Here is a 22,556-nt window from a genome sequence, read left to right as displayed (position 1 = left end):
CTGATCTGCCTCACCCGGGAAGAGCGCAATGATGGTGCCAACTTGGGCCAGTGAAGCAACGTCCTCCACAACTAGACCGAAGAACAAAAGGACAGCAACTTGTCTGTTCCCCTTTCCCCAATTCCCCAGTGCTGTTCCCATCCCCCCAATTCCCCAATAAAAATCTTAAAAAAAAATTATTTGAGTTGGTGGAGGAAAGTGAACTCAAAGTCAGCCCTCTCCTGGGCCCAGAGACTGTCCAAGCCCCAGCACCACCCACTGATAAGCCCATCACACAGACCTCCACCCGACAGGCCAGAAGCCCTTGTCTTCTCCTGAAAGCTGAGCTCCCATGCCAGCCCAGTGCCTCTTCTCTCGCCTCAGTTTACCCCCAGGCTCCCTGCTAGAACACCCACTCCTCTTGGTTCCAGTTCTCACACCCACACCCACCTCAGCCCCACTGTGGTGGGTCCTCTTCACTCTCCCCAAAACTCAGGAGCAGCGGTTCTGCTCTGACCCCCAGAACCCAGACAGGAAGGGCATTTCCCAGAACCACTAGGATCCAGGGAAGCATCGCAATGCCCTGTGGGGCAGGATATCAACCCTGAATGGTACCCCCATTTTGAGAGCGCCCAGGTGAGAGGCACCAGCTGACTCCTTTCTCCTCCCCATCGAGAGGAAGCCGGGTCTCCCCTCGGACTCAGAGGTGGATAGGAGGAGCCCAAGCCATGAACACCAGATGCTCTCCGTTTCCCGGCCACGTGCATGTGCCTAGAATGGCAGAGCGTGAGGACGTGAGAGGAGACGAACACAGCAGCCAGCCTCCTCACCAGCAAAACCACTGCCCCACACAAGCAGCGAGGGCCGGAAGGCCCACTGGGCCCATGGCTGCAACGGGACCACTCCTACCAGCCCGCTGTGGTTCAAGGTCTGCACCAATGGAGCTGCTGTGGGAAGGATGGTAGGGCGTGTCCTTTGTAGTCCCCTATCCGAAGCAAAAGGTTGCTCCTCTAATAAGTCGGCTTTGCAATGGTTGTCAACTGGGCTTTCTTAAAGAGGGCCACAGCGACAGCAGAAAGCGGAGCCTGGCAAAGCCACCTTGGACCCCAGGCAACCTGAACTGTGACAAGCAGAGGAGAGGGCAGAGGTGCTCGGAAAGGCGGGCACAGCAGCACTCAGCCACAGGTTCTCTCCTGGGCAGCGAAGGTCCTCACCCACTCTGGGAATTCGCCACAGCAAACCACTACCCAGAGTCAGCCAGGTGGCTCTCTGGGCACAGGGACCGTGTCTCACGGATCCTCGGCATTCGCGTGGTGCCTGGCACTCGGCAGGTACTAGATAAACATTCAGTAAGCAGGAGAATGGGCAAACACGTCAAGGAATGATTGGCTCATCCTAACCACAGCCATTTCCAGGCAGCTGATATGTACACAAGGAATACAGGCTGATCTGACCTCCGCATGAGCCCAAAACAATTAAGAGAGGAAGTCTGCTACAAATCATCCAGTGCATTCCAAACTATCAAATGCATTTAGAAATCCTCTGCTGTTTGGTATTATCCATGCTGCGGGCTCCCTTGCTTAATGCAGCTAAATGGACTGACTGACACCCAGAGCGATGGAACTCTCTCTCGGAGTCGACCAGTCTACACTGGGCTGCTCCAGGAGCCAGAACAGGACTGGGAGAATGAGGGCTGAGGGAGGGTCAAATCCCCCTCCCCCCAGACCACCATCTCATAGCAGTGACCCCCTGCCCTTGCAGGGCCCTGGGGAGTGGGGACAGAGGTCCTTGTGAGCGCCTCAAGTGCTAGCACAAGGCACCTAAACTAAATTGCCCTTGTCAAAACAAACCCTCTGCATGCACTCCCAGGGCCAGTCCCGGCTTTCATCACTGACACTCACTGTGGAATTTGGCCGCAAGGCCAGGAGCCCCCAGGTAGCAGAGGATCAGGCCTGCGGGAGCACAGGCCCTGGGCTGGAGTTCAATCCCATTTCTACTGCACTGTCATTAGGAACCTTAGGACACATCTCTTGACCTTCTGGTTCCTATAAAATCAGAGTAGGATTCCCTGTATTTGATAGAGAAGTTTCTACTGATCATTATGGTCAACTCCCAACTCTCCATATTAAGGGAGTCCAATCAGTAGGTGGCTGGCCCCGTGAGACATGCTAGAGACATTCAAGCCATGGTCCCTGCCTTCAAGGCACTCGCAGTTAAGGAAGAGAGCATAGGAGAAACACACGAATAGATGACGGAAGAGCAAGATTGCTAGTATCAGACTGCAAATGCCACCCTGGGCCACAGAGGCCAAGACAGGCTTCAGGGAGGGGACGAGGTTTGAGTGAGGAGCTGCATACGGTTTGAATGGGGAGCGGAAATTTTCAGATGAAAGCGACAGTCCTAGGAAAAACCATGGCATGGCTGGGGCAGTGAAGAGGCCACCCAGCAGGATCACAGAGTGACAGGTGATAACACTGCATATTCGAGAGGCCCAGATGGCGAAACACTGCCTACCAGGATGGGAAACTTGAGTTGGTATCACAAGTATAATAATAATGAACCACTGCAGGTTGGTGAGGGAGGAAGTTTTATGATGAAATTAAATTTAATAGTAGCTTCTGTTTATTGAGTGCTTAGGGTATGCAGGTATAACCTCATTTAATCCTCATGACAATCCTATGAGGTGGGTGCAATTAAAATACCTATTTCACAGACAAGAACAGTGAGGCATAGCGAAGTGAAGCAACTTGTTCCATGCCACACAGCTAGGAATTAGCTAACCACCATGCAACACTGCCCCGCAAGAAGGAAGAATAATTTGTCTGCAGTGGTAAAGAGGGATGGAGACGGAAAAAGGGAGGCTGGGTCTGCAGACCAGGAGGACTGCTATATTCGGGAGCTGAAGATGGGGATGGGGCTGGAAAGGGGAGACGAATCCGAGATTCCATGAGGGAAGTGTTGGCAAAATTTGGGACTGACTCATCCCAAGCCCAGCAAAACTCGAATGTTTACGGAACCCTTGACAGATAGAAAAGTTGAGAAGGGCACCAATTATGGGGCAGATGATGAGTCCAGACTAAAAAGTTGAGTACCCCACACAATGGACACTATTATCCCTCTCCTTGTTAAGGAGTTCTTTTCCTACACAGCCTAACCTTCTCAGGCAGCCCAGGTCTTCACAAGTTACACTCCAGGGCACTGAAGCACCTACCCTCTCTCAGCCCCTGCACAGACCCCATCTCCCAATGACACCTCCACCCCTTACCACAGACCCTTCTCCAGGGCAGCACATCTGTTCCAAGGGAAACAGACAGGACCTGGTTAGTGTCTGTTCACTGCCATGGAGTCCAAAGTGGGGGACTTATTATATCCAAGTGCGTGCATTTGAAAGCATGCACGTGTCTGTCAAGATCCTGCAGATATAAACAGCTCCACCTCCAAGAAGGAAGCACACTCTCATTTTTCCTCAGTGGATGACAAACAGAGATAAACCAGGTGCTGAGCTTTCCCAGGTCCTGCTGCCAGGAATCTCCGCCAAGAGTGCTCTCCACAGTTTCTTCCTGGAGGCTCTGGGCCCTGACAGTCAAGTGTCAAGGCATCACCCCAACAACCCAGCCTACCCTGCCCCTGGGCTCAGCCACCCATCTGGGACAGGCCCCTCTGTTCCCAGTTTTCAGAGCAATCTGGAGAACGGAGGATATTTACAACCCAAGGTTAATAAACGTCATCTTGCTTTCTTGAGAAAGAATGCCTGCAGCTAAAAGTTTCCCCAAGAATGCATGAGGGGTCACAGGGACGAGAGGCTTCTGGCAGTCCAGTCATCCGAAGAGCTGATTTCTTCCATCAGTGTTTACTGAGGGCCCACTGTGTGCTGGGTACGCTGGCGTGCAGGAATGCTGGACAGGGCACTCACGACAGGTGAATAGCTGGGAGGCTGGGCAGAGTGACCGCGAAGGCCTCGTTGAAGCCCCAAGAAGCAAATACTCTGTTCATCTGTCCATATCAGTGTCTGTCCTGCTGACTCTTGGGCACTCTCCATGAGGAAACCTAGCAGAGTCCCACAGCTGGGGTCCATGCGGGCCTTTAGAGTGGTGGTGGGAGCCATGGTGGTGACAGTGATATGGGGGTTTTTAACACAAAAGTTGAATTCTTTGGTGGCTGTTTGGGAACATGCTTGCAGCAGACCGGGAAGTCCTCAATCTACTTGCTCTCCAGGGCCAGGGGCTGCGGTGGGGTGCAGGGAGACTCAGGGACTGCTTGGAAGCTCCGCCTGTTTCAGCAGGACTGTGGCTAAGGTGGTCCTCTGTTTGGGGGCCCACAGGATTGAAGAGCAAGGAAATGCCAAGAGTGTAGCTAAGGTGCTCACAGTTAAGCTAAGGGGTCGAGGGCCAGATTCTGGACCTTGGCATTTCTGAACGACAAAACAGTTTCTTCAGAGGACTCTAAGTTCTTTCTGCCTCAGGCACAGGGTAAATATTCCTGAGAAACATCTCATTAGGAAGAGAGGACACTTGTTCTGAGAGGCCTTTCCTGTACTAGAAGCCTTGGGACATAGCCTACTAAGTGGATATCACATTCAGGCAGTGGCCAGTCTGCCTACTACATGCACGCCCGGTTAGGTCTCGGCTACATAACATGACCCCCCGAACCTTAGCCCCAAGTGCCTCCACGAGCAGAGGGGTTGGGTGAGCTAAGAGGCTGAACCAGCCAGAAGGAGAGGCTGGAGAACAGAAGTCTGGGCAGGCAGGAGTGGGAAGAAGCACCAAACCCGCAGCAAGGAAAAGGCAGGAAGACGTTTCACTGAAATATTCCCAAAGCCTAATTTTAGACAATAGCTCCTTTCTCCACCAGCATTCTTTCCAGAATTAAGATTGCATCCGGTGAATTCCCGTCATCCCCAGGGAAGTTTCATCCTCTGGTGTTTCAAGCAAGGAGCATTTTTTAATCTGTGCCGAGGCAGATGAATGGAGAGACATGTCCCAGCAAGAAGGAAAAAACCTCAGGCCTTTCTGCAATCGTGCGCGTGCCCACCCGCACAAACCATGCACCTGTCCACCTTCAGCTGACAAGAGCAGCGCAAACAAGAGCTGGAGCTCTACACGGCAGGCAAGGTGATCTTTTCAAAACACAAGTCTGTGTAAACTACACTCCCTCTCCCTCTTCAAACTTTGATAACTTCCAAGTTAAAATCCAGTCTCCTTAACTCAGCCGCATGGGCTGTGTCATCTGCCTCCTCCTGCTTCTCCAGCCTCATGTCACACCCTTGAGTTCAATTCCTGCTCCATCCTGCCACAGGGTATTGGCACATGCTCCTCACTCCCACCCTCTGCCTAGTGACCCTCTACGCTTCCTTTACACCGCAGCCGAATAGTCAATTCCTCTGAAAACCTTGTTCTGATCTCCCAAAGTGACTTGCCCCCTAACAACCACCACAACGCCCATGTCTCCGAGCTTCTGTGCCCAGGACAGCCGGGATTTTACAGTTACCAGTGTCATTTCTCATCAACGTACAACTTCCCTACTAGACTGAGAGCTCCCTAAGGGAAGGGCCTATCTGCTCACCAGTGAAACAGCAGCTCCTAGCACAGTGCCTGGCAGCTAATAAATACTCAAGAAACAGCATGAATGAATGTGTGGGTGAATGAACGAATGAATGAATGAACAAAACATCAAACCAGTGATGAGCTGGCCATTCTCCAAAGCTAGATCCATAAATTCCACTTCATAACAGCCTAAGAAACAGCTTGGGCACAGCAGTCGTCTTCCCCCCAAGCCCAGGAACCCTTTCTTCTCCAGCGTGTTCACTCGACTCTCATCTTCACAGCCTCGCCCAATTTCAGACCCGGAGAGGGCTTGCCGCTCTGCGTTTTCAGATGAGGAGACAGGTCTGGAGCCCAGAGTCACACTGCCAGGAAGCAGGACAGCAGGACTTCATCAGACCCCTTGATCCCAATGTGCTGCTGCGTTAGTCTGAACAGGCTAGGCTACACCCTGAGAACACCCCGAAATCTCAGGGGCTTAAGTCATACAAGTTTAGTTCTGGCTCATAAAAAATCTGATACGGGCCACATGGCTCTACTCCCTCTGGACCATGTGGCCTCCAGGGCCACAGTGGAAGGGGAGAGAAGGCTGGAGGGCTGCACAGGGTGTTTTCATGGGCCAGGCCTGGAAGCGGTGTACATCGTGGTGTCCATGGCTTTCACCCACATTCCACTGGCTGCTACAGCTCCGTCATATGGCCCCAAATTAATTGTGCAGGAGGCTTGGGAACATGTCTCCCCAAGTGCCCATGAAGGGAGAACGAAGCAGAGAACAGATCTCCACCACTGCAGGGCAGCTCCTAACTAGGGCTACTTCCATCAGAGTCCTAAAAGGACCTGCAGCCCCCCTGGCCAAGTGGCCCCACGTCCCTGTTGGGACGACTATGCCTCCTCCCTTTAAATGACACACTAACCAGGAGCGGTTTCCGAGAACAGAGAGCCCCCAGCAGAGATCACAAGTGGTCTTCCAGATTAGTGTGGGAGTTGAGTGAAGGGTGGAGGTGTAATGGAGACCACGTCCTGGAGCTCTGGCCATCCTGATCTCGCTCCTCAGAGGTTCCAGCTGATCCAGCTGGTCCCGTCCAGCAGGAGGGCGGCTGGACACCATCCTAGGAAAGCCCCGTCACTGTGTTGAAATGGAAGGTTCTTTTCCTGGTCATCTGCCAGACATGCCAGAGGACTGTCAGGGAGAGGGTCCTGGCAAAGGAAAGCCATCTTGGGCTCAGGTCCTCATCCCAGCTCACACTGGCCAAATGCCTTTCGTTGTGTTTTTTCCTGCCTTTGTTTCCCAAAAGGTAAAATGGAGATGCTCAGTTCCAGCTCCACCCTATCACCCAGGGTTAGTGTACGGATTCAAGAAGAGAGGTGAGAAGCGATGTTTACATAAAAGTGACATCAGTTATTATGGAGAAAGTCACCTAAAGCTCCAAGGTGATTCCTTCTCTTTGTCCGTCCTCTGTGCAAAAAAGGCTGTGTGGTTAATGCCACACTCCCATTTTCAGAGAATCCCTTCCCCAGTTTCCAGGAACTCGGGCTGAAATTCTCCAAGTGAAGTGAACTTCCTGGTACTGGTTATTGTCCAACGGTACTTGGACACAGCATGAGACCAAACACTTACTTTCATATGTGCATGCCAGTCCTGGGATGACTCACCCACTAACATACAGGTTTCTACCATCCCATCTAAGGGACACAGGAGGCCCTTTCCCATCATGCCTGGTCTTTTGCTGGCAGAGGCTCCAGAGTTGGAGGGTGAGGTTGACAGGGGGTGGTGCTGGTATAAAGGACCCAGGCTGGGGGGTGGGGGGGAAGTGGGGAGAAGGAGAGTCCATGAGCCACTATGAGGCTGAGCCTGGGGCACTGCTCTGGACTTCTTCCCCCTGGAGGACTTCTGAGGCAATTCTCTCTGCTTCTTTGAAACAACCCTGAGTCTCTCCACTCTCAGGAGGGGGAGCCTCATGAGATAAGAAGGGCATTGACAGGGCAGGAGGCAAGAGGCTTCAGGCCCATAGAGCAGGTGGATGTGCAGAAAACTTTCAGAGAATCCAGGGTTAGCAGTCGCTGCTTGGGGGATGGGGTAGAAATAGGTGCGATGGGAAGGGGGAGAGAAGGTGTGAGGAGAGAGTGGGTGAGGCAGACAATGGAGACTGTCAGGAGAGGCTTTTGTGACAGCGCTGAGCGTGGGACGGGCATGTGGGTGAGGGTGGGGCTCAGAAACGGGTCTTCAGCGGGGGCTTGGCAACTGCAAAGTTGGGAAACCCAATCAGAGCCCCCAGGTCTCAGCCAACTTCTGATCAACTTTGAACAGCAGAGAGACTCCAGCCTAAAAAGGTTCGTGGAACTTCATTTCTCTTCCTTTTAAGTATGTCGCCATGGGTTGCCGCATTGTCTTTACTCTGATAGACTACCTGCATTTTGCAGCAGAAGAAGCTGAGACTCAAAGGCCAAGACCCAAGGAGATACAGATAAAATAACAAACGCAGGGTCAGAATTCAAATCCAGGTCCTTTTTAGCCCCAAGGACACACGCAGACATCTCTGGGTCTGAATTTCCCCTCCCAACAATAGGTCAGACTCTCCTAGTTAGGGTTACTGCATTAATTAAAAGTAATTAATAGACTTCCCTCGCCTGTCTTCTCAGAAACAGTGAGTCCAGGTTTGAACACATTTTGGTCTCCTAGGACAAAGTAAGCCAGTTACAATTACCAATGTTATCAGTATGATTATCAACCACAAACATTTACAGGGAGCCATGTGAATTGGAACAAGCTGAGTAAGTGGGTGGGACTATGACGACAATACCCTCTGTCCTCAAGTGGATTCTGGTTCTGTCCAAGCCAAGCTCGGAGTGGCTAACGTTCAGGGAGATTGTGGATCCTGGGTCCCCGGAGGGGAAAGTGCAGAGAGAGGAGGTGGGGACACCTAGATGACAAGTTTACCAGCCTCATTTACCAATGGAAACCAGGTGCTACAAACTGCCTGTCGCCTGGCCCTCTAAACACAGGCAGTTGGCCTCCTCTTTTAGAGTCAGGATGCCCAGCAGGGGCCACCCTCCCTAAAATCAGGGTGGGCACACACCCACAATGCCAGGGCCTGGGGTCACCACCACTGACCCTCCTCAGATCCCGTCCTTCCCCCACGGGAAGTGCATACAGCACGGTGCCCCCCATGGTGCTTCACCTCTACCCATGGCAAGTACCTGACTGTGCCTCAGTCTCCTCTCCTGTGAAATGGGGACACCCTAAAGCCTGGCGTAAGGATTAAATGAGTTACTATATTGTGAAGGGCTAACAGTGCCAATAAATGTTGCTACCAACATTATCGCCATCTGAACAAAGGGATGGACAGAGATGGAGCCTAAGAAGGGGTGATCTTCCTGCTTTTCCCCTTCCTCTGCTTCCCCAGGTGAGGAAAGAGAGTAGGAGATCTCACTCGGCAGTGTCGGTGAAAGGCCAGGGGCTGGTGCCGCGGGAACAGCAAACCTGGGCTCTGTACCTGGCCTTTCCACTTCGTGTGGCTTCGGGCAAGTTACTTAGCCTGTCTGAGCCTCGGTTTCCTCATCTGTAACAAAGGAATAATAATAGTACTTTCCCCATACGGTGGTTTGAGGATTATAGGCAAGCAACATATGTAAAGTGCTAACACTTTTTTGAAATAAAAAGAATGCAATATTATTCCACTTTTCTGCATGGGAGGACAGCAGCTCTCGCTTTTCTAGTAAATGCCAAGAATTTTCTGTTTCCTTTTTTCAGAGCCAAGAGGTCTCAGTCATATTGCGCCAGGGTGTAGGGCTGGGGGCTCACCATCTGCTGCGGCCACAAGACCACCATCTAAATTCTCCTGGGAGGCCTACCCTGTGGCCTGTGCCATAGGTCCTCACAAAAACAATTCCACAAGCCTCTCCCCAAAGGTGTGCCTGGGATCGGCTCAGTGGCAGGGCGTGAGTGTCTCCTAGTTCCAGGCCTGCTCATTGGCCTGGGAGAAGCAGGATGACTCAGCCACAGAGACAGCTTCATGCATATGTGATCTACGCAGTCGCACAGGGACCCACCATAACATTACAGTCCTACCAGCAATGCACAGGGTGCCAATGTCTCCACGTCCTCGCCAACACTCCATGGTTTTTTAAAGGCTGGATGAAGTGCAGTCCAGCTTGGGGATAAAGGGCTAGATATGATTTTAGAGGAATTTCCTGGCATTAAAAGGATGTTTGGTCCTCTATTTGGGGGAGGACATCTGGGGATATCTTAGTTTAATGTTATGTTGCTTTCATCTTGAAATTCTTAATACTCTTTGAACAGGGACCCCCACATTTTCATTTTGCACCAGGTCCTACAAATTGTGCACCGAGTTTAGTAGGCTTCTCCAACTATGTTGCTTTCATCTTGAAATTCTTAATACTCTTTGAACAGGGACCCCCACATTTTCATTTTGCACCAGGTCCTACAAATTGTGTACCGAGTTTAGTAGGCTTCTCCAACTAGTGGCACCACCATCAACAGGTTCAGGCTCCATGTTCACAATCTCTCCTCAGTGTCAGGGCTCACACAGATGCCTAACTGGTCTCTTGCTTCAACCCTTGTTCCCTACAGTCTCTTTTCAACAATGTAGCCAGGGGGTCCTTTTTAAAATGAGAGTCAGCGGGGCTGGCCAAATGGCTCAGTTGGCTAAGAGCGCGCGCTCTGAGCAACAGGGTCACCGGTTCGATTCCCACATAGGCCAGTGAGCTGCGCCCAAGCTGAGCTGCTGCTGCGCTGCCAACAGGTGGCAGAATGTCTCAGCTGGTGAGAGCATGTGCTCCTAACAAGGGTGCTGGTTCTACTCCCACATGGGATGGTGGGCTACGCCCACCCACAACTAACATTGGACATGGCACCTTGAGCTGAGAGACCGCGAGCTGCAGACGGGCGGCTGGATGGCAATTGTACTTGGAGCTGAGCTAGTTGTGCCCTCCACAACTGAGATTAAAGGACAACAACTTGGCTGTTCCCCTACCCCAGTTCCCCAACACTGTTCCCCTTCCCCAATTCCCCAATAAAAATCTTTAAAAAAGTAAAAAATAAAACAAAATAGGAGTCAGAGTCATGTCACCTCTTGCTGAAACCCACTCTAGTTTTCTCATCCTACTCAGAGCAAAAGGAATGGTGGCCCTGGACGCCCTTCATAGTCTGCACCCTTCCCTTCCCTGCTGACCTTGTACCCAGGTCCCTTCCTCTGTTCCCTGAGGCCTCCTTGCTCTTCTGCTAACAGCTCACCAGGCACATTCCCACCCCAGGGCCTTTGCTCTATCTGTTCCCTCTGCATGGGATGCTCTTACCCCAGCTATCCTTCCCCAAATAGGAGACCAAACATCCCTTTAATGCCAGAAAATTCCTCTGAAATCATATCTAGCCCTTTGTCCCCAAGCTGGACTGCACTTCATCCAGCCTTTAAAAAACCATGGAGTGTGTTGGCAAGGACGTGGAGACATTGGAACCCTCTGTATTGCTGGTGGGAATGTAAAATGGTGCAGCCGCTGTGGAAAACAGTATGGTGGTTTCTCAAAAGATTAAACACAGGAGTACCATATGATCTAGCAATTCCATTATCTGGGTATATGCCCAAAAGAATAGACAGCAGAGACTGAAACAGGTCCTTGTGCACTAATGTTCACAGAAGCATTATTCACAGTAGCCACAAAGGGGAAACAACCCAAATATCCATGGATTGATGAATGGATAAACAAATGGAGTATATGCATACCACGGACTATTATTCAGCTTTAAAAAGGAATGAAATTCTGACACATGCTGCAACATGGGTGAAACTTGAAGACATGATGTTCAAGTGAACCAATCGAGAAACAAAAGTACAAATAGTGCATGATTCTACTTATACGAGGTACCTAAAATAGTAGAATGCTTAGATCCAGAAAGAATAGTGGTTCGGGGGCCAGCGGGAGAGAGGAATGGGGAGTTATTGTTTAATGGGGACAGAGTTTCTGTTTAGTATGATGAAAAGGTTCTGGAAATGGATAGTGGTGATGGTTGTACAACATGGTGAATGTGTGCCACTGAAGCGTACACTTAAAATGGTTAAAATGATAAATTTTATGTTATTTATACTTCAGCACAATAAAAAAGACAAGAAATAAAGCACGAGGGTAGAAGACTCAATTTAATATGGAATCCACTCTGGCCCCCCCCAGCCTCCTCACACCTTCCCCAGGGTCTGATGGTGCTACGGTGTGACACTGACCACCAAGCACAACGGGAGGCCGAGGCCTGGCCCTGTCCTGGAGAGGGAAGGGACTGTTCCAAGTCTGTTGCATGCCCCAGTAACAGCGTGTGTGAGGAACACTCAGACATGATGCACGTATGTGTGTACACACACACACACACACACACACACACACACACGGACTGCCGCCCAGGCCATGGAGTGACAGCATGAAGTCTCTTGCTGAGGAGATGGGGCTGTGTGAATAGGTGGAAAGCTCAAAGGGAAAAGCAGTTTCTGGTGAGGCATTTAGGGAACGCCTTCTGCTTCCAGAACTCTGGTATCAGTCAAACCAAGTTAAGGTGCAGGCAGGAGCCCCAGTGTGTGACCAAAAGGAAAGGAGGAGGCGTCTCTCCCCTCTGCAGCTCAGCCGGGCAGCTACTCCGGTTGCCACTTCCGGAAAGTGAAGTGGGTCAGCAAGGTCCTTGCACTTGGAGCAAGTTCGCAGCCCTCTCTGGGCTCTCCATTCATGGCTTTACCTAGCAATTCTCAAGGCTGAGAGAGGACAGAGAGATTTTTTTGGTCTCCTGGGGAGTTTGAGATGCTCACAGCTCTGCCCCACACCAGGGCGGGGTGGGGTGGGGCTGCCGGGCAGAGCTCCAGGCTCCCACCTTCCAGGAGATGGACAAGCTCCTCAGGGAGAGGACTTCCAGATGGAAAAGTGCCCGCCCACAGGGCTAATTTTAGGCTCCACAGCAGGGAGCTGCCACAGCAGCAGCAGCAGCTCCCTGCACAAAGCCCCCTGTGCAACTCAGCTGAGGTTGAAGCTACAGGACCACCCAGAAGGAAAGGAAAATATGCACACGCACCCCTGCACATACATGTGCGCACATGCACGTAACACAGACTCTTCCTCCAGGCAGGCCTTATAAATGCTCTTTCCTGCCCTGTAAGAGGGAGGGAATCCATCAGTGCTCCTTACTCCCTGCAGCTCTGAACCCAGAAAGGCCCCACCAAATATTATTAACCACATGACTTTACAGTTCCCGGGTTAGAGAGCCTGAGGTCACTAGGCCCCAGGAAAAGACCCTGAGGGAGATTTAATAACAAAACAGCCTTTATCTCACAGCTGCAGATGGGACCAGCTGTCTCCCTTGAGAACAGAACGGGACAGCTCAACAGGACATATTTACAAGGAATTTGGTTGGACTTGAGGATGAACCTTCCAACCAAGGGAAGCCTAAAACACAGAGCTACAGGGGATCCTCCCAGAGCAAGACCGAGTCACAGAAGGGAGCCTCTTCTCCTGGGCTGGGTCAAGTGTGGCTCACCTGTGCACAGGGGTGGCGTAGATGGCCTTAGAAGCCCTTGGTAACACCTGCTCATATTTACACTACCACTTGCTGCACCCTTCATATCTATTACCTAGGGCTCAACGGCGTTGAGAGACCTGTCCCAGGTCACACAGCAGGTAAGAGCCAGAGCTGGGATTTGAAGCCAGGTGTGTCCTCATCAAGCCTGTCCACACGCACTGCTGTTTCTCTCACCCCAAACGAAGCTGCAGGGGACTACTGGGATATTTAAATTCACTGCCTGAGAAACTGTTCCTTCTTCGCCCCCTCCCCATTAAAGCCACAGGGACTGGCCTTCGGCCCCAGGACATCTCTTCTCTCCCAACCTCCCGCTCTTACGGTCAGCCCTGAGACAGTCTCTGAGCCCCAACTATTCTAATTTGAGGAGCACAAAGGCCATTGGTACCACATTGGCCTCCTTGTTCTTCCCCTCTTATGACCCCTCAGCGGGGCAAAGGAGGGGACAACAGGACTTCAGGGATGCAGGCCCCAAGTGGAGGCCCAGCCCTTCAGTCTCCTGGGATCCCGCCCCATCCTCAAAGTCATAATATTTACAGGGAACACTGCAAAGCCAGCCACCCAGCAGCTCTGCCTGGCTGGCAAGTTACCGCAAACAGCAGATGTCTCTGAACAATGTGAACGCAGCCACCTCCTTACACTAGGTGCCCCACCCCACTCCCAATAAACAAATAAACAAGCAAGATGCAGGAGCCAAGCTAGCTGCCCTTCCTGCAGAGGTCACCCTGGAGCCAGAGCCACATACTCAACACGCCACTTGAACAACACGTCCTTCTAGGGGCAAAAAATGTCCATCGCAGGCAGACACACACACACACACACACACACACTAGGGCAGTGTGTGTGTGTGTGTGTGTGTGTGTGTGTGTGTGTGTGTATCTGAGAGACACAGAGAGGCAGGGAGGGGGGGATGGAGAAAGGACAGGGAGAGAATGTCAATAGAGCCAAAATGCTTATTTTATTAAAAATCTTTTATAAATAAGGCCCACTTAGCCCAAGCCAGACATGCAGTGTCAATGCCAGAAATCATGAAACCTTTACTTTCTGGAAACCTAGCTGGTGAGACAGAGGCGTGCACAGGGTGAGAGGGGAGACCTGCCAATGTTCTGAATGCATATCCTGCCCCCTCCAACTCCCAGAACTCCCACATGGGGCCCCATCTATGCCCAAGTTGGCGAGAAAAGCACGACTTCAAGCCCCACACACCACTTACTTGCTTTGTGACCATGCAGGTTACTTAGGGTCTCTGTGCCTCAGTTTCTCATCTGTAAAATGGAGAATAACAATATCTACATTCGAAGAGTTGTGGCGATTAGATATTAACTACTGTGACGATTATCCCATTCTCCCTTTGTCTTACTTCCCTCTCCATAGTCTACAGAAAGACTTCTTTTGTGAACTGGGAATCATCATCATCACCATCATCCTCTCTTTAATCCCAAGACAGTGCTCTAAGGTCGCTGTTCTTATCTCCATCTTAGAGATGAGAACACTGAGGTTCAGAGAGGCTGTGTGACTGGCCTGAGGTTGCAGCATAAGTGACGGAACCTGGGGAGGACTGCCATAGAGGCAGAGCAGGTGAGTCCAATCAGCCCTGTGCAAAGGCTTTCAAAAGGCCCCGCCCTCTTCAGAATGCACAGGGCCAAGAGGATGTGAGGAAAGGTGCAAGGGCATAGATGAGCCTGGGGTGGCTCAGCCCTGGTGGGTGTGAGGGCACAGGCTGGCTGCTAAGCTGGGTGACTCAGCCTTGACACCTCACACCTCCCTGGGCCCAAAGCCCTGGCTCCCCGTCCTCAGCAGGAGGCACCACAGTTGTGCCTCCTGAGTTTCACTGAGAGGAACCTGACAGGACGTTAGCGGCCCAGGATCCTAACTCCCACCCTGGAGTTTCTCAGTTTCTCAGAACACTGCCCATGATGCTCTAGCTCTCCACCCAGAGTGCACTCTGGCTCGAACTAAAGGGCCCCCTGAACAGGTGTGTGTTCCACTCAGGAGACTGTATGTTCTGATTTGCCCAGCACAGTCCTGGTTGATACCTGCTGTTCCGAGGCAGTGATTAATAGTGCTTCTCTCCTGGGCCGGCCGAGTGGCTTAGTTCGTTAAGAGTTAGCTTAAGGGCCGGCCAAGTGGTGCGTTGGTTAGGGGTTAGTTTGGGACGCCAGCTCTGAGCAGCAGGGCCCTGGTTCTGATCCCACATGAGGGCCAGTGACAGGGCCAGTGACACTGCGCCATCTATAGCTAAGATGGTGAACAACAACTCAACCTGGAGCTGGGCTGCCATGAGTCGCCAGCGATGACGTAGGCTGTAGCCCCTGTTGCAGTGGGCTGCCATAAGCTACCGTGAGTGGCTGGCAGCCAGTATGAGCTGCTGTGAGCCACCGTGAGCGGCCGTCTAATGGCCTGCGGGCGACTGCTTCACCCGGAAGAATGCAATGATAGTGCCAACATGGGCCAGTGCAGCAGCGTTCTCCACAACTAGACTGAACAACAAAAGGACAGCAACTTGTCTGTTCCCCTTTCCCGATTCTCCAATGCTGTTCTCCTCCCCAAATTCCCCAATAAAATTAAAAAAAAAAGTTAGCTTAAGATCGCGAGCTCTGAGCAACAGGGCCACCAGTTCTATTCCCACATAGGCCAGTGACACTGCACCCGAGCTGAGCTGCCACTGAGCTGCCAACAGGTGGCAGGATGGCTCAGCTGGTGAGAGCATGTGCTCCTAACAAGACTGCCTGTTCGATGGTGGGCTATGCCCACCCTCAACTAAGACTGAACTCAGCACCTTGAGCTGAGCTGCCACTTCGATGGCTCAGGGGATAGAGCATATGCTCTTAACAAGGCTGCTGGTTTGACTCCCGCATGGGATGGTGGCTACGCCCACCCGAAACTAAGATTGTAACACAGCACTTTGAGCTTAGAGGCCACGAGCTGCCAACGGGCAGCCAGATGGTGACTGGCGCTCTCCACAACAAAAATTGAGGAACAACAACTTGGCTGGTCCCGCTCCCCAATTCCCCAACGCTGTTCCCCTCCCCCAATTCCCCAATTAAAAAAAAAAATAGTGCTCCCTCCCATTTCACTGTCAAAGTGTCCTGGTCTTGATGCTAAATTATATGGTCACCATACTCCCACTCCCTTCAAGGCTCCTGAGCCCTGGGCCAAATCTGCCACCAAAGGGGGTTTCCCACCATCGCTGGGTAGTTCCAATGACCTTCAAGAAAAACTCCCGACCAGCCTCCTTTACTTTCCAGGCTGTAGAAACTTTCTTCCCACGCTGCCTGCCAGCCCCCATGTCTGTGAGTTCTAGAAGTAGCCCAGCTGGGTCTTCTCAACACAACACAAGTGACCAAAGGTCGTGAGCCTGTCAGTGTGGAAGGCGACTCCAACAGAAACAGGCCACTCCAGAACAGAGAAAGGAGACAGCCAGACGGGTTACCCAGCACAGCTCGTGGACGCATTAGGACCCTACATGAGAAAGCGCTGTATCTTCAGGAAAAGAAGAACTCCTTGCAGCCCTGGTCTGTTCATTTGCTCATTCATTCATTCATTCATTCATTCAACAAAAATTGATTAAACATCAACCATGTCCTATAATCAATGCAAGCAGAGCTCACAAAATTAAAACATAAATAAAACCTAGAGAATTAGAATGGAGATAGGTGTGTGTGTGTGTGTATGTGTGTGTGTATTTATATTTACTTATTCGTGTTTTGGGGTTTTGAGCTATCCCAGGATTAATCTGAAAATCACTGGACTCAGGCTTTGAAATGCATTGGTGATTTTTTTCAATGCATTTACCTCTTTGGTGATGTTTGAGCCCATGTGATATTACACTGTTATTTAAATGAGCCTAGATTTCGAGACCTTTTCTACATTCTTAGAATATTCCAGGAGATGGGGAAACTAGCCAGGGGAAAAAAAGTCAATTCAGTCAAATTCATTGTCCTAGGAATATATATTAATTGCCCAGGATGTGACCAGCACTGCAGGAGGCTGGGAGTAAACCAGACTGCCAACATGAAGTGCATTTCCAACAGCTTGTAGCACGAAGCCTGCCTCTCACTGAGGACATTCACTTCGGCCCAGCCTAGTCACAAACATGGGACATTCAAACCAAGTGACACAGCAACCTCCCCTAAAAAGGCCTATTAGCAGATGCAAGAGAGAATTTATCTTCCCACAACATTAATTAGACAAACATGTACTGAGGCCACTGGCGGGCCAGGCACTCTGCTAGGGCTGGAGAAATCAGCAATAAATAAGGCCTGTCTTGGCTCTCGAGACACACCCAGCCTAGGGGGTGAAAGACAAATAAAACCAGGAGCGTAAAATGGCTTCGGGAGTGTGGTCACGGAGGGGGGCCCCAAAGAAGGGAGGAAAGGACCCATCTCTGTGGGCTGGGGTGAGGCCAGGAAGGCTTCCAGGAGGGGGTGATGGTTTGACTTAAGCTCTGGAATGCAGATGAGCAGTGGCAGAGTGAAAAGCAGAGGGAGGGACAGAAAGCATTCCAAGGAAGCTTGGAGAGGCAGCTGTGCAGGCGTACAGCACAGATGTGGGGAGGCCAATATTTAGAGCCAGGAAGCAATGCTCAGGCCTGAGTTATGGAAATATAGCATTATCGCTGTGCGGCAGGTGCACCAAAGAGGGAGAAAGCCTAGTCAGAGGGACCAGTGAAACAGCTGTTGCCATGGTGTAGATGAGAGATGATGAGGGGCTAACCAGGGCAGATTGGGAGCGGATGCAGAGGGTAGAGGAAGGGCGAGGACGTTTCAGAGTCAAAACCGTCAGCACCAGATGACCAACTAAAAGTGGGAGGCGAGGACAGGGAGTTCTCAGCCATGACTTCCAGTTTTTAACTGGGCAACGGAGGGTTGGTGGTGGCAGAAAGCAAGATGGACAGGAGAGGTGGAGGGGAGGCTGGCCTGGGTGGGAAGAATGGAGTGGACGAGTTAGGCGGTGCACATGCTGGGTTTGAGGTGACCAAGGCACAAACAGCCAGGGAGTTGACAGCTGGAAATTTGCGAGTACATCTCCAGAGAGGTCTGGGCCAGAGGAGTAGATACGGGGAACAGTTAACCTTAATCACAGAGGTGGACAAGATCAGCCAGCAGAAGAGAGCCTGATATGAAATCCTGGAAACCACTTAAATCAGCGGTTCTCAACCTGTGGGTCGCGACCCCTTTGGGGGTCCAGCGACCCTTTCACAGGGGTCACCTAAGACCATCGGAAAACAAAAAGAGATTTACATTACGATTCATAACAGTAGCAAAACTACAGTTATAGAGGAGCAACAAAAATAATTTTATGCTTGGGGGTCACCACAACATGAGGAACTGGATTAAGGGGTCGCGGCATTAGGAAGGTTGAGAACCGCTGACTTAAATGCTTAAGGAGGAAGGAGAGGACCAAGACAAGAGATGGAGGGGGGCAGCCAGAGAGGAGAACCAGGAGAGAGTGTCAGGAAGAAAGCAGTGCCAGGCTGACGAGGGGCAGAAGACCAGCAGCTGAGGAGACATGGCCATGTGGCAGCCAGGAGACCCCAATAAGTATAACAAGGTCGCTTTCATCATGGGGGGAGTGGCATCAGTGAGTTTAGGGAGACATGCAAGCTGAGAACTACCCTGTTGAGAGGGCTGGTGGTGACGAGGAAAGAAAGAGGACATGGGAGATGGAGGCAGGCCTACGAAATGAGGATGGGTTTGTATGAGAAAGAGCTGTGCCCAAGCTCAGCATCTGAGGAAGGGAGTCAGGGAAGGCGGAGAGGCTGAATAAAGGCCAAGAGCAATGGAGGGAGGAGGTGGATTAAAGGGACAGAACAGACGCCAGGCAGTAGAGGGACGCGCTGGGCGGGGCAAGGTACAGGGAGGGCTTGCTCTGAGAGGACACCAGGAGGTCAGCTGAGACAGGGCGGCACAGATGTTTAGGGATCCTCCCCGAGGCAGGGAGTTCATCTGCAAACAATGTGAGCCTAGCGGGTGACACAGGACTGGGAGCTCCGGAGATAGTGGTTTGGCCTCTGTAGGGAGGATACGAATAAAACCACACACCTCATTAGAAGATCCTTGTGAGGAATTCTGGCCCTGGCAGGGAATTGGTTCAGAAGAGTTAGGAACGCAGGATAAAGGGTTTCCTCTGGGCTAGGATTTGTAGTTCTGTGCCTGAGTCTTTCAATCCCTTTTCCCCAATACCAATAGGGTCTATTTGCACATGGAGAGTTTGCACAAGAAAGAGCTAAGCCGCCCCCCCTCCTCCCCCACATTCCCCCCACACACACACACACACACTGCCTGCACATCACAGCTGGGAACTCCTGGTCCAGCACAGGCCCACATCTGTTTCTTGCTCTTGGGTGATGCCCAGCAGAGCACCACATGCAGAGAGGCATGTGACAAGCAGATCAGAGGGACACTAACCCCGAGGTTAGAAAAACCTATAACTTTCACCCTCGCTGACCATGAGGTCAATCAACTCTCCCAGAAAAAGTGTGTCTCTGTCCATGGCTCAGAGCAGGATAAATGCCAGAGTCAAGTGAGTACAACTAGAACCTAATTTAATGGCAAGGACACAGATGTCCACACAGGCCTTCTGAGCTCCACCTGCAAGAAACAAAGGGTGCAGAGCTTGCTGTGGAGCCTGGCGCTGTAGGGAGCTGCAAATGGCCCTCATCTTTCCTCAAGAACAGTTGGGGGGTGGGGGAGTGCAATGGGGACAGAGCCATGGGAAGGGCCTGGGTGTGGGGTGTGGTCCTGCTCACAGCTGGACACCAGGACAGAATGGGTGTCCCTAGGTGATGGGGGGTGAGGAAGGCTGCCAATCCCTGGGCCATCAAGAGTCTAGCTTCGGTCTCGGGCTGGGAAGTTGGATAGACACTTGAAGCCATCAGCTCAGAGGGAAGACCTGTCTCCTACTAGTCTTCCCCAGCACACACTGCTCACAGCCAGGCCTGCCTTTTTCTGGGGGCTGTGGTAAAAGGGGGAAAGAAGAGAAGCTGGCCATCCCTGAATGCTGCACTGTGGCAGGATGCAGATTAGCCTTCAGAATCCACTGAATCACCCAGTTTGCTGTCAATCTTACTTCCTCTCAATGCCTCCCACTGCGTCCTCACATCTATTTCCCTCCTGTGCAGCTGGGGGAATGGGCCGCAGTGGGCCAGCCTCTCTTTGTAAGCTCAGGTTAGCAGTGGCTCTAACTGAGGCATGCACTGTGGTTTTCTGGAACACGCATCCCCCTAAAATGGTTTCTAGCTTTCTCTGTGTGCACAGATGTACACCTCCCTGCAGGGAGGGGTTAGAGCTCTCCTTAGACTTTCAGAGGGGTTGAAACCCAAAGAAGGGTAAAAAGTTGCTTTAGAGGATTAAGAACTGCTGGGGAGTAAAGGAGGAGGGCTGGGCTTGGACTCCTGTGGATGTCGGTGAAGCGCCTTCCTCCCGTGGCAGCTCTGGGACAATTAAGGCTGTAAGCACAGCATGTCCTGGGCCATCCAGTCACATTCTTGGAATGGACTCGTCCTTGGAGTGCTCTGTCCCCCAACATCTCCATCTGAGAAGGAAGTATTTGTTCAACCTTCCACCATATGCTACAAACTCGTGGGGGTATGAGGTGAGCATTTTGATATTTCCCTCCTCCCTAGAATGGCCAAAGCTGACTTTGGAAAACCACATGCAAACCCCACAAGCACACTGTGCTGATGCAGCTTTCGGCAGGGGCCAGCACACTTCCCACCTGCCCCTCTAGTGACTTGAGGGCTGCCCAGCGCACCTGCGCACGAGGACCAGCTGCCCAAACAGACTGGCCAGGGGTTCTCGGAAGCTCGAAGGATGTGCTGGCACACTGATTCCTCCACGTGGGTGGGATGGATGGGAAAGGAAGCAAAAGTGTGTGGGTCTGGGATGAGAAAAGTGAGCTACATTCTGAGAATTTCAAAGCATGCCATCCCTGAGGCCACTGGGCCACTAAACTAGGCCAAAGCCACCCTTCCCAGCCAGTCCATGGGGCTGCTGCCTGATGACCACAGACTGTCTAAATATTTCCAGATGTCCTTGGGCCTGCAGAAGACAGCAAGTGCAGCTCAGACAAAATGAAGTGAAAAATCCTCTCGGGAAAGAGAGGCTGTAAATTAGCTATGACTTCCCAACCAGAAGGAGGGAGAGACCACGGGGCTGAGGATTGAGAGCGAATGATGGGATCAAGACAGTTCTCACCTAGCCAAGGAGGCGGAGAAGCAACCCAAGGCTGTCTCTGGTCACCTTGCTCCAGCCCAGCCCCCACCACCTCCTTTTCCTGAGGTCCAAATGCCATAGGATGGAAATACAACCAAAATAACATCACCCGGTGAAATGTGCTCAGCCATTTCCAAGGCCTGGGGCTCTTTCCTATTAACTCCAAGTTGAGACACAGGTAGTCACCAACCTTGGCATTGAGCAACTCCAGGGGCCGCCATTCACAGTGCAGACTATATATGAACAGCTCCCTCTGCAGGCTGCGGGCTGTGTGCCACAGCCCTGCAGGGTAACCAGTGGCCAGGTCTTGGGGTGGCCAACCTCTCTACAACCAGCTCTCTCCGCTATGTGCTTCCAGACAAGAAGCCCCATCCCTCATGGTGGGGGGGGGGGCTGCTTGTCCCAATTGTGTCATCTCTGGTCCCAGGAGCACCTGCAGTCCCTGCCACAGCACCCTTTATCATGGCTTTCCCATCAGACCAGGACTCCAGAAGTCAGGGTAGGACCGTTTCCAGAGGCCTCAACGGAAGTGCAGCGGCTGACACAGGCTGCTGAAGGTCGGCCTGTTCCGGACGAGCGCCTCCTCCTAACATCTAATTTACTTTATGTAATTAAGAAAAATTCACTATGCAATGGCAGGAGCAAGTTACAAAACAGTGTAATCTGTATTATACTAGTTTCGGTTTTAAATGATTAGAAGGAAATATCATAATGTGGTAAAAATGAGGTTGATTTTACATTTTCTCCTTTATACTTTTTTTTTTAATTTCCCAGATTGTCTTCAAGGGATGCATATGGCTTTTATGAACAGAGAAAGAGGGCTACAAATGCAATAAAGGCTTTTTTCCTTGGAGAAACCTCGACTGGAAAGCTCTGTGCGTTCCAGGTGGGGTAAAGTCTGCAGGCTTTAGAAAGTCTGAGGAGTGGTTAAGATGGGCTCAGGTCTGCAAGTTAGTATGTGCTCCTTGAGCTTCTCATAAACCACAGATTTAGAGACCCAGAGACCATCTTCAACGTGTTCATCTTGTGCTGGCAGCCGCAGGCCGAGAGGGCAGGAGACTGGCCTAAGGTCAGTCAGCCAGCAGGGAGTGGCCAAGGCAAGTCTGAACCTAAGCCTCTGGACCTCCAGGCAGAGGACATTAAGATTTTTCTTCTCTGATGTCTCCCTCTCTCTCTCTCTCTCTCTCTCACACACACACACACACACACACACACAAACACACACACACACACACACACACACACACACACACA

The 22,556-nt window shown here is 51.6% G+C and overlaps 1 protein-coding gene and 1 long non-coding RNA gene across 2 annotated transcripts in view; one reads left to right on the top strand and one right to left on the bottom strand.

The window, feature by feature from the left end:
• Positions 1-22,556, bottom strand: part of ADCY5 (adenylate cyclase 5) — a 161,601-nt gene that overhangs the window by 91,709 nt on the left and 47,336 nt on the right. The gene's annotated exons all lie outside the window — the stretch shown is intronic.
• Positions 7,347-16,687, top strand: LOC109388112 (uncharacterized). Its single transcript, XR_002125146.1, has 3 exons — positions 7,347-7,850; positions 14,568-14,664; positions 16,335-16,687. It is a non-coding gene; the product is annotated as an uncharacterized LOC109388112 (long non-coding RNA).

Source organism: Hipposideros armiger, unplaced genomic scaffold, assembly GCF_001890085.2.
Source record: "Hipposideros armiger isolate ML-2016 unplaced genomic scaffold, ASM189008v1 scaffold_8, whole genome shotgun sequence".
NCBI classification, from domain to species: domain Eukaryota; kingdom Metazoa; phylum Chordata; class Mammalia; order Chiroptera; family Hipposideridae; genus Hipposideros; species Hipposideros armiger.
The sequence above is the reverse complement of the archived record's forward strand: the minus strand, read 5'-3'. Positions and strand labels throughout refer to the sequence as shown.